At 49.0% G+C, this 12,032-nt stretch overlaps 1 protein-coding gene and 1 long non-coding RNA gene across 2 annotated transcripts in view; one reads left to right on the top strand and one right to left on the bottom strand.

The window, feature by feature from the left end:
• The window catches only part of LOC114870645 (uncharacterized), a 66,339-nt gene that overhangs the window by 2,995 nt on the left and 51,312 nt on the right, over positions 1–12,032 (bottom strand). The window lies entirely within an intron of this gene.
• Positions 10,601–12,032, top strand: part of zgc:171482 (zinc finger protein) — a 33,060-nt gene continuing 31,628 nt past the window's right edge. Inside the window, exon 1 of the mRNA XM_029175562.3 lies at positions 10,601–11,149. The gene's annotated coding sequence lies outside the window, so the exon portion shown is untranslated. The remainder of the gene's footprint in view (positions 11,150–12,032) is intronic.

A 12,032-nucleotide genomic window follows, 5' to 3' on the forward strand; every position in this document is an offset into this window, starting at 1 on the left:
TCACATCTTAACATGTAATAAATCAATCATTTTGGGATTACCGCCTGAGACGGCATTTTCCATCAACGACCGATATTACATTACCCATTAATGTAAACTCTCAGCAACAAATTCAGCGCTTTCCTATGTGTTTGACTCCAGAGACTTTGAAAGAGGGAGGTGGTGCTACACCCAAGACGTAGGAGGCGACCATCATTTTACTCAATTACACCTGATAAGAGCAGTTTTAGCTGCTGAGCCGTCAGATCTTATCTAATATTATAAAAACATAAACATCTGCTGTGTGTGGCTCCCTCTGCATGCGCACGGGGGCAGAGGCACCTCCGTGTAATCAGCTACACATACAGACATATGCTCTCCTCAGCCCACTGCCATGCAGGGGGACCCGTGTTCAGGTGGTGACGACATGCTGATGCACAGTTTTTCAGTTCAAATAGGACCTGGATTACTTTCAGCTTCAGTTTTTATGTTTTCAAGTCTTGATTTTTCGCTTTCAAATCTTTTTTTTTCCAGTTACAGATCTTTTTTTTTCTATATCAGGTTTAGACTTTTGGCACCTGCATGGCGTGGGGGGCGGGACTAACACGGAGGACCTATCAAAACGTCTTATGGACTTTTTTTCAAGGTTAAACACAAGTATTTAAGCTTTTAGTTTTAAATTGTTTTATTTTGTTTTCATATGGCCTTGATTTAGCTCCATATATATACAGTATAGTATACTATATATAGTATACTATAGTATAGTATATATAGTATAGTATATATGGCATGGAAGCCCCCAGTCTACAGTACACTGTACAGTAAGATTACTGTGGCTGTTTGCCACAAACACACAACAATTTGGTCACGTCCTGCACAAATTCAAACAAAGGAAATGAGAACGAGAAGCTGGAGCATTGTTTCCAAGCTTCACATTGCAGAATTACAGTTTATTACTCCTCAAATATTTCCAGAGATTTACAAGAGATAAAATGAGATGCAATGAGAAATGGGACTGCTGACAGGAACAGTAGCAGAGCCGAAGGAAAGATGCAGCAGACTGAAGTAAGCAAAAGTGTGAAAGTGGGCAACAGTGCAGTTAGAAAGTTAGAACCAGAGGTGGAGTGGGGAGAAACGGGAGGGAGAAGGGCAACGTCTGAGTGTAGGAGACCCAGGAATGTTAATCCGCTTTGTACGTCTCCCAGCAATGATTAAACTTTTCCAATATCAGGCATGACGAAAAAAAAAAGCGGGTCATAAATGGGTCAGCTGTGAGAGATGAGGGAAAAAACAAGGCCCAAAGCCGCGCTCAGAGCGCACCGCTTAAAGAGTCACACTATGCAAAGCCACAAACAAACTGGACTCGCTGGCTGCAAGAACCCGCTCCTGAGGTGGACGTGCATCTGTGCACCGCAAATGAATCTAAGCACCGTGCTGTCGTAGTTATCCATTCACCACAATAGCTGCGACCACGTCACAAATGGACTGCATCACGCCTCCTACTACTGGGTGAGAATGGGCCGAAACGCTGGCAAGAGAACCACTTAGCAGCTACGCTAGGCTAACCAGGGGTCAGAGGTCGGCGCCAAACGGCGTGTGCTTAACCCCTGCGCTTCCTGGAAAACTGCGCTCTCTGGAGAGGGCTGAAGACGCGACGAGCACACATTTTCCACAGCCCGAGAATCCCCCCGGAGGCTCGGGGGAGTAAATTCCCCTCCTCTCACCAGTACCAGCCCATTCGGAGACAGAGCAGACGACGGCAACAAAGTCAAGGGCCGTGGCGCTAAGGGGGCAGCGTGAGCGCGTCTGCTGGTGTCAGCCGGGACGCGGAGCGGAGACGTGTTCCCCAGCTCCACACTGCAGGGCTCAGACGTCATAAATCCTTTGTGATTCTTTCCATGCTCCCTCTTCCCTCTGTGCCCATCTTTTTCCAAGTAGCACTGAGTCTGTCATGGATTACTGCTAATTATGTTCAAGTGCTGTTTCATGTGGATGTTAATGCGAAATACAATAGACTCCGAAACACACACGGACGCTGTTTCACACGCTCTCTATATATATTTTGCCGTCTGAAGCAGTTGGGCCCTGATCATTAACATTCTTACATTGAAGAGCAGCGTTATCGCTCGCCCTTTGAAGCCGACTTATAGGCAGCATTGGCTTGTGTTCCTGCTTACTGCTGTCGCTGCAGGATGTCCGACGACGGCTAATCTGTTACTGGGTGAAGTAGCCTCGCGTACTGTATGCATCACTCCGAGCGCTGGAATGTGTTCGAGCTCGATTAGCGAAATATAGAGGAATCTGCCCGTTTTAGAGCGAGATAGGCAAAGTGCAAGCTTCAAGTGTGCGATAACGAGATTCCCACCGTCAGCCGCCTCTGGACCAGTTTCCTCTTCAGGCTCTTGCATTCTTTTGTGGATGGGGAAACCCCACTGCTCGAAGCCCGAGCTCAGGCAGGAACACACTGTACAAGTACCAGAGACCGAGGATTAAAACTTTATCTGAAGAGGTGTGTTCAGTGTATTTACAGTATAGTGAACATGTCCTGTTACTTCTTCAAATATTTAAAATAGTCTGCACAATGAAATGTATGGTTTATTCAGGGGGGGACTTTAAAGAGCAACAGTTGACAGATTCCTTCCCAAACAACCTTTCTGTCACTACTGCATTAATGTTTCTTTGCTGCATTAGAAGAGGTTAGATAACAAATAGGAACTAGGACAAGAACAGACTTTGTGCGTCAGGCCTGCTCCTAAAACTACTGTTCAGTGGCTCCAAGAGCCCGAACAACAACTCCTGGAAGGATGGGCTCAGACATTCACTGGCGCTCCTCCTGCCGTCTCCTTACTGGAACCACCGCGTGCAGCAGCTCACTGGAGATCTGTGAGCAGATCTGTGCTGTTGCTCCCAGCAGGAATATTTAGAATTTTAAAATTCCGCCTCTGTGCTGTCAGAGGGCAAAGAGTTGATCTGGTCACTGCCCAGAAAAGCAGATTTTTATTGCAGCTCCGAGGGCTGCAGAGCAAAACAGCAGCCCAGCTGCCGCGTTATGCGGGGCGGAGATGACGGAGGTTGAACAGCTTTGTAACATGTGCATTTCATACGACGGCATCGTTTCAGGTGTAAATGAATAAAAGGTCTGACTTCTGCTAGTGGACTTACTGGCCTTTGGTTCCCCCCCACATGGCCTCCTTTGACTTCCTCCCCACTCAGGTGCCCCGAAGAAGCCGGCAGCGTCCCATGCGTTCGCTCATATGTCCCCTGACACGCATTTCCTAAACAAGCACTCTCCAAAACACTGCTGGTTGCTATGGCAGCGCCACTGGCCTGAGTAAATAAGAGGAGGGGAGCAGTGCACTTAGAGGAAGAGATTGTTGAACATGGTAGGGGGGCACGGTGTGCGTGGCTCACTCTACTGCCCTCACGGGAGAGTGGCCTGGCAGAAACATTACAGTCTGTGCAAACACACGCACACACACACACACACACACACACACACACACACACACACACACACACACACACACACACACACACACACACACACACACACACACACACACACACACACACACACACACACGGTAGCATCAATTTCCCACACTGGCCTATAATTGTAATTGCACATTTCCTCATGTTGGTTTGGAGAATGGCTTCTGGCAGATCTGACAGAAACCACATCTACTGTATTTCATTCCTAATCACAGGTAAGAAATGTTTAGTCTGCTTGGTGACGCTCCCTTTAAGTCCCTTAGAATGCCGCATCATGTGACAGGTAAGGAGCCAGAGCCAGGTAAAGGCCAATTACACTGCATTTAAGCCGGGACACGTGCAGACGCTGGGCTGGTCAGAAGCAAAGGTGCAGGAGCGATCGCAGAGCGATCGCAGAGCGCCGGCGACGTGCAGAAATGCCGGTCAGACGCTGACGAGAGGCAGGAATCGAGGAGCGAAGGAGTAGGTGAAAGTTTAGCCGTTACTTGTCCAGAGTCCGCTGTGGCTCTCATTTTTCAGGCTCAGACTTGGAGAGCGTGGTGTAACCTGCACACCCTCCTGCTACCACTCAACCCCACCGCCCGCATATCAAGTAGTCCAGCACTAAATCTTACTGAGGGTTCATGAAGTGTCCGTGTTTTAGTTGGCACCGCTACGTGCACTTGCGCTGCATTCGTGTGTGCACGCACAGTAATGTGTCTTTGTGCAGGAGCAAACTGTACACTGTTACTGTGTCGTACTGTGTGTGTTACAGGGATTAATGAAGCTCAAAACCGGAGATGGAAACAACACCGTCTCTGGGCTTTGGAGGGTTTAATTCCTTTTTCGATTTTGCAGCACTATAATAAATACTAAGGTTTCAACAGAAGTGTGTTTTTTTTCTCGTTTGTTTCTTCTATGACTTCTACAAAGATCCTCATGAAAATCATTTGAAAAAACATGAGCTAAACCAAACAACATCTAGAGACACCTTATACTATACATATTTATGGATTTGTTGCTGGTGCCTTTATACATCTTTACAGACACAAATGGCTGGAACGCTCAGTAGAGCAGCTCATGGCAGAATTGCCCAGAGCATCATCGCAAATAAATGAAACCACGCTCTATTTGAAACACACTGTACTGTAGTGTATGAGGCATGACCCTGCCCTACCCTCACTTCTGCTCCATTGGGGGCTCTGAAGCAAGCGCTCACCAAGTCCATCCATTGCATACCCAATCATCTGGGGTCTAAAGACCACATCTGGAACTAACCAGGAGCTCCAGGCCTAAAACGAGCCAGAGTCGGCCGGTCACTGCCAACACCCGCTGCAGCCAAAGCACCTGAGCTCCTGGGGCTACAGGACGCGGCACAGAGTGATGTTTCACTCTGGGCAGGAGGGTAACCAGAACTCTATTTCCATCTGCAGCTAATAAACACATCCAACATAGAGTATGTTAAAGTCCTCCCACCCTCTGTGTTCATTTAGAACGTGTCACTGTAGTGCAGACAGAAGAATGGCAACACTGTCTGAGTGCGTGTGGTCATATAAGAGGGTGTGAAAAGTCTGTTTGTGTATTAGTTTGCACATGGGAGCAGCAATTATTAGCTGAAGTGTTGGATGTGTAATGGGAGGTTCCAGGACAAGTGCTAATGATTATTCTTCAAATCCAGAAAGGCCTGTGTCAGCACCACATCCATCAGCTCTCCTCCCTGTCCCCGGCCGACGACTCGGCCGTGTCGCCCTGAACGTCTCGTTCCAAAGGCCTCCTTGTCCCAAACGCCCACGTCCGAATGAAACACATTCTCATTAGCGGACACACATGCTGAAATACGTCACACACAGACTTCTGCGTATCCGCAGATTCACATCCACGCGAGAGACTGGAGCCAGAAGTTACTTTGCAGATTTTTCTATCGCCTGATGTTTCCCCAGGACGCTTAACTCCATATCCACCTGAGACACGTAAATTAACTGACCCTGGGCCCGTTGAACCCGGGCCAAATGCAAAAACACACAGATCAGAGAGAACCACCTTGGCACAGCTGTCCAAAATGTCTTGACAAGCACAAGAGAACCAGGAGAGAAAACTGCAGGAAAGGGTGGATATTGAATTAGTCGACACACTCACAGTAACACACACACACACACACACACACACACACACACACACACACACACACACACACACACACACACACACACACACACACACACACGGCACATGACACAGAGCACACATTCAGGAGGGTTAGCTTAGCCTTCACAGGTAATTCTGTTTGATAGCTTTACCAAGCAGCCACTGCACATTTAAAGACTTGCAGTGTAACGTTGATTTTTCTGTGTGATCATGCCAAAGTGACTATTTGGCGAATCTATAGGAAAAAGGTAACGAGCACAGACTTCTCATCCCGATATGCAGAGCAGAGCAGTCCTCAGAGCTCATAATCTCACATTTATGAGTACCCAGGAAGAATGTTTTCCTGTTACTGTTTGAAAATAATAATAGTTGGCTGACGTTTAAATACAGGGTTTCAAACTCGCAACCACCTCTATGTATTAAAGTTTTTCTCTCAGTTATTTTGATCAGGGGAAGTTCAGAAGTTATTTGACCAAGTTGGTTCAGAGCAAATGTTTTTCATCCACGTTAGGCTAAAGAAACGCGTAAATAGTTTTATGGCATTTATGATCCATTAGCACATGTTTACACTTAAACATTATGATAATAATGTATCTAATCTTACTTTTTCTGCACTGCATTATTTCCTACCTTAACATACAACATCTAAAAGGTCAGATGTGAAGCTGGAGATGAAATGAGCAGGTTAAAGCCTCAAACATGGTCAGAAACAAAAACTCGTACATTAGTGTTTTTAGCTACAAAATCTAGTCCCATTCGATTCAGAAGAGAGAAAATAATGGCTAGAAAGGGTTTCTAAGAAGACACATTGAGTGAGCTGGGATATAATTAGGTGGAAGGTATGGCTTAAGGTTCAGAGATGCTCAAACTATCGGGATCAAAGTGATATAATTGATATAAAGGTAAATACTTGTGACTTACTGCAAAAACATGCGGTACAACAACTAATAATAAGCACAGGATTTCAATGCTGTAACACGATTCCTCCAGACACAGACACAGGCAGATGCACAGCAAGTGTTCAAATTCCAGGGAGACATCTGTAATGAAGACCGAGTCATTTGGATCTAATTATGGGCAACCAAGTGGAAGAGATGAAGTAAATCAGCTCAAAGCGACTGCACTGAAGAAAACCCAACTGCTGCGAGTAAACTGTGCGCGCCATAAATGTAATTAATGTCTGTTTAAATAGAAGCACGCAGCTGATTGTGAGTCATAAAACACTGATGTTTAGACTCAAATCCCTGCGTGTCTCTGTCTGACACTGGTTTGTCTTTCCTCTAACAGCAGGTGTGGAGCCAAACGGCAGCGCTCTAGTGCCACCTAGAGTTTCCTCAGACGTCCTACAACCAAATACAAAAACTACTGCATGAGAACTACACAAAGGAGTACAACATTACTATCCTGTACTTGACCTCCTTCATACTTATCCTGTGATCAGCAAACTAGTATTACACTGCATAAAGAGGACGCAGGCAGAATCCACTGACTCGTTCTTCTCATTTAATCCCAGTCCAAGTCACCTGTAGAAATGCAAGAAAATCCATCAAACTCATTTTCAATGTAACAAGAGGCTGCGGGACATTTTTTTCAAACCTTCAGCTGCTTTGGCTTCAGGCCTCCTGCACTGTAGTCACTGCTCCTCTAGATGGCCATAGCTGACCAGCCACAGCTACTGTATGAGAGAGGGCTCCACACAGAGGCCTGTCTGCAGCGCAGCAACGCTTTAAAGAGGATTCAAAGGTCAACAGCAGTTTAAACCAGAAACAGAATCTGGTTGAATGCGCTCCAACGAGAAAGGAGCTGCATTACTGAGTGCCTAGGTGTCGTTTGTACAGGCTGCTTCGGAGAGAAAGGAAAAGGACAGGGAACTTCACTTTGCTGTTATAGATATGACTTTTGTACAGATATTCATTCACAACTCTGCGGATCACAGTTTCCCACCCACCGTGGCTGAATCTCATGTCCATTCCACGCGCGCAAGGGTTGTTAGTGTAAAAATACGGCTCCAGACATCTGATGACAGGTATCATGTTTGCACAGCGGCGCCCGCACCGATCCGTCTGCCACCTCCCCGTAAATCACATTCGCAGCAACACCAGCTGGACGCCGCGCCAGAATTTCACCGCTAATTGCTGATTTGTCATGAGGAGAAATCGCAATAGCTTAAACGCCGGCGACGGGAGAAAACGAATGCGTCTGATAGCGGAGGGGGTTCGCACGAATGGACCGGAGCGGCGCCGGGCATTAAATTAGGTTTAAGGAGAGCTGTGATCGAGGCCGAGGAGCCGAGAAGTGCTGCAAATATGAGCGAGGCTTCGTGCTGAAAACACACAGCCGCCACTGGAGCAACAGTGACTGTGTGTGAGGTCACACTCCAGGTCAGCCGCTGTTCTGCCCAGCTCTCATCAGGTGGTGACAACGTCCCATCAACTTTGACGCACGCACTCCGAGCGTCAGCTGTCCTCTGCACATGACTCTTCGTAAGCGATCTAAGCCGTAATTGCAAAAATCGCTGACGCTCCTGAAATCAAATCTCCGTCCCCGACTCCCTCGTCACCTGTTGCCAATAAACACTCAACGCGGAGCGTATTGGTGCGTATCCATTTAATTCTGTGTTCATCCGCCTCATTATGTGCACACGTGCTCCAAAGTGTTCAGACGCAGGGTCCCTGCAGTCATTACCACGTTATTTCTGTGTCTGTGACCTGTGGTGGGGAAACAAATGCATATCGCTTTTTTAAATACTTCTGGGAGCAGGATTCTTGGAGCTGGGCTCACTTGTTTGCTTTTTTTTTGTTTCCTCAAACCATAATGGGCGACGCACCCCACTCAGGCTCGCCACCAACTAGCAGCGCCGGCAGGCCGCCCTCGGACCTTGGAGCAGCATCAAGCGGACCGGGCCAGTGCAGCGCAGCCAAAAGCCCAACAGATGCACCGCACGGAGGCCGGCGCCGCAGAATCAGGGGACCCACATTCAAAATGTTCTGCCTCACACGTACTGGCGTCTAAAAATAAACGGCGGCTCGGCTGGCGCGTTCGTTAGCAGATGAGTGGAAATAAAATCCGGTGTATGAATTTAATCTCTGCCGATTTCTCGCCGGCCGCGCAGCATCCATTTCTCCATGACTTCGCATTTCCAACACAAGCTCGAAGGTTAGAATATGGTTTTGAATTTCGTGTTCCTCTGATCTATTACCACAAAACTGTGACAAAAACTACCACAAGGACTGAGAGCCTGTCAGGTGGACACACACACAACATCAAGTCATTAGGTTCCGCATTCACCACAGACAAATCAATATTTATTTACAAAACAGTATCAAACCACAGTAAAAGCAGTGTCAGACTCTGCAGCATCCAACGCACAGCGTGATCAATGGCCCCACACGGCGGACCTCTGTGCAAAAACCTGTGACACGGTGCCGCAGAACACAAACAGATGCGGGCGCTTTCGGAGCCCGGCTCCGTCTGACGGTGGACGCGTTTGTGAACTGCTGTAAAGCTCCGAGAACGAGCGATCGATCTCTGAGTTTAATGAGAAACAGCACAGGACGGAGCCGACGACCCCCCCCCTTTCATTTCTTCAGCGAGCGCGCACTCATTTACAGCACTGCCCTCGTTGGAGCACCTGACAGTCACGGGCGCCATTAATTCTGGGTGATGCCTTTTACTTAAATCGGCTCAAAAGGAGGAACGGCGTGAAGTCGCACAACACGCGCGCGCGGGGACGTCCCGCCCTCTTTGTCCAGGACCAGCGCCGGCACCGTCGGCCCGCGGGCCGGCGGCTTGATAAATTGGCCCTTTCATCTCGTCAGCGCGCATTGTGTCAGTGCATGCATCTGAATCTGAGTGCGTGTGCGTGTGTGTGTGTGCGTGTGTGTGTGTGTGTGTGTGTGTGTGTGTGTGTGTGTGTGTGCGTCTGCACAGGCACATTGTCTGAGCTGTGAAGTGTTTGGCTTCCTCACTGAGAGCTGCTGTCACAGCCTCTGAAAGCGTGTAATAGGCGCCCATTCTCCCAGAATGAATACACATCCATACACTAGCGAGGAAATATGGCATTTCAAAAAGACTTGGGATAATAGAGCAGGAAAAAAATTAAAAGGGGCACAGCAGTGTCATTCTTCTCAGCTAAGCTCTGAATTTGTACATGTGATTACTTTGGAGAGTGTTTGTGGTCCACAGTGAATTAGTGCCATTTGAGTCAGATCAAGGTGTTATTGCAGGCTTTGCACCAGACATGGGCTCCTCTGCTCCGCGAGCCGGCCCCCATTTGTGCTTGTGTAATGTCTTCTTGGTGTGATTGAGATTGAAAAGGCAGCCGTGCGTTTATTCAAATTTCTCATGGGCTCATTTGCAGCAATTTGGTTGTTGCGAGGATAATGATTGGTAGCATCTGCCAGCCTCGCCGCGCGGGCGGCGGGCTGAGCGCGTCTATGTTTAGCGTCAGACCTACAGCGACGCAGCGCGCCGATCGGCGCCGCCGCCGCCGCCGTCGTGCTCCAGCTCCTCTGCTGAGTAATCGACGTCATGCTTTCAGGTGCTGGGAGGAACCTGAACTACTGTGGAAAGGCTGGGTTTTCCTTTAGGGCAGTCACAGTGGAGCAGGAGCTGCAGCTGATGGAGGGGGGGGGGGGGGGGGTCATTATTAGCTCATCTGACTGTTTTCAAATGTCACTGATTTCTTTACACACCACCACAGGACGCTTGGCTGAGCAGCGAGACCACTGACGGAGGATAAACCGTCACGCTGGATCCGAAAGCACAGAGAAAAACTGAAAGTGCCCCCTTACTGTACATTAAGCAACACTTTGTATGAATGGTAATAAAACCATGGGGGTGAACAGCATTAGCGACCTGATCAGCGTGAGCGTTCCACCAGGGCGCCGTTTTCCCCTGGAAGCGCTGTAATAACGTTGCAGTGACTCCGTTGGTTTTTACATAAGCTCAGATTCATGTGGGTGCACTGTTTGGGAACCTACTCACTCGACCAGTGCCCCCACTCACTCACTGTGCAAATCCAGCCTTCAGTGCGCAATACCGCACGCACGCGCACGCACACACTCACTGTACCAGCCGAGAGCGCTCTCTGTCAGCGGTTCATTCATCCCGGTGAAGGCTGTTCACACTTTACTCTTCTTCCTCCCTCCCTCCCTCCCTCCCACGCGCCGGGACAGCTGACTTTGTTTGTGTTCACCCCTCCGCGGCGCCTTTCGTTCGGACCAGTTGTGGAGGATTCGAGCGGATCTCCGCGTTCGCTCGGCTCTCACCTCCGCGCTACCACGGAGCGGAGCGGAGCCGCTGGAGGACACGCTCATCACGACGGAGCGCGGCGCGGGCTGGTTGCGTTCACGGCGCTCGGTTGCTGCTGGAGGGGGTCAGCGCGCACCGGCGGACGGCGCGGCGAGACGCGAACGCACGGCGGCGTCCGCCACCGGCGAGGCTCGCGCTAAGTTTGGGCGGATTTTTACGCGCACAGGTGTGGAGGGATTGAAGCCCGCGGTCGGCGGATGGTTGTCGGGTTCGCGGAGAGGAGCCGCTGCCTCTGCGCAAGGTGAGTGATGCGATGGCACGCGACTTATTGACGGGCGTCGACCTCGATGTTGGACTTTTACGTCGGAGCTCGAGACAGAAACTTTCGAGCACCTTGAATGAATTTGTTTTGGCGTCGGGTCTCGGAAGTCGAACTATTCTGAGGCGATGCATCGATTCACCTCTGGATGCAAGTTTCCCTCAACGTGTTGACTTCAAAGTTGTCAACTCGCTAAAATTCATTTCATTTTCGCATTTTCATTGAATTATTGGGTCCAGGCGTCAGGTTATTGCGTAAAATGTCTTTGGAATAAAAACAAAGACGACAGCTCTGCAAGAAAGGTGAAACCAGAGGACGGTTCAGGATGCGTGTGATTAATCATAAATTATTATTCTGAACATTACACCAATTCAAGGGAGTTGGATTGGATTAAAAGCAGGATTGTCCTCATGAGTTTGTCCCACCATCACTATCCCAGCTGGGAGACATGTCCAGTGGGCCTCATACTGGTCATCTGTGGCAGGATGATAGCAGCTTAAAGGCTCCTCACAGCGCTCGCCTGCCACTCAGCAGGAATGACCCTCATATCACTGTTTCACACACTCGAGTGAACCCGAGTGTCGTGGATGGAAAATAATTCAATTTATGTTGTCACACTTTGCCATCGTCTCAGTCCTGGGAAAATGACATCCTATTAACCCAGAAGTTGCTCCCTCCGCAGCCGCGCCGCTGCCTTTTCATGGGCACCGGGCCCCTTTTCCAACGCGTAGCACAGCGGCGGGGCCACGCTGGCGCTTCATGCTGTTTACATACAGGTATCGATTAGAAGTCAGCGTGAGAGATCATCAGTCCCCGAGCTCTGATCGATCCTGCCTGCGAAGACTTATACTGTACTTTAGGTGGC

The sequence above is a fragment of the Betta splendens genome, chromosome 15, assembly GCF_900634795.4.
Source record: "Betta splendens chromosome 15, fBetSpl5.4, whole genome shotgun sequence".
Classification (NCBI taxonomy): domain Eukaryota; kingdom Metazoa; phylum Chordata; class Actinopteri; order Anabantiformes; family Osphronemidae; genus Betta; species Betta splendens.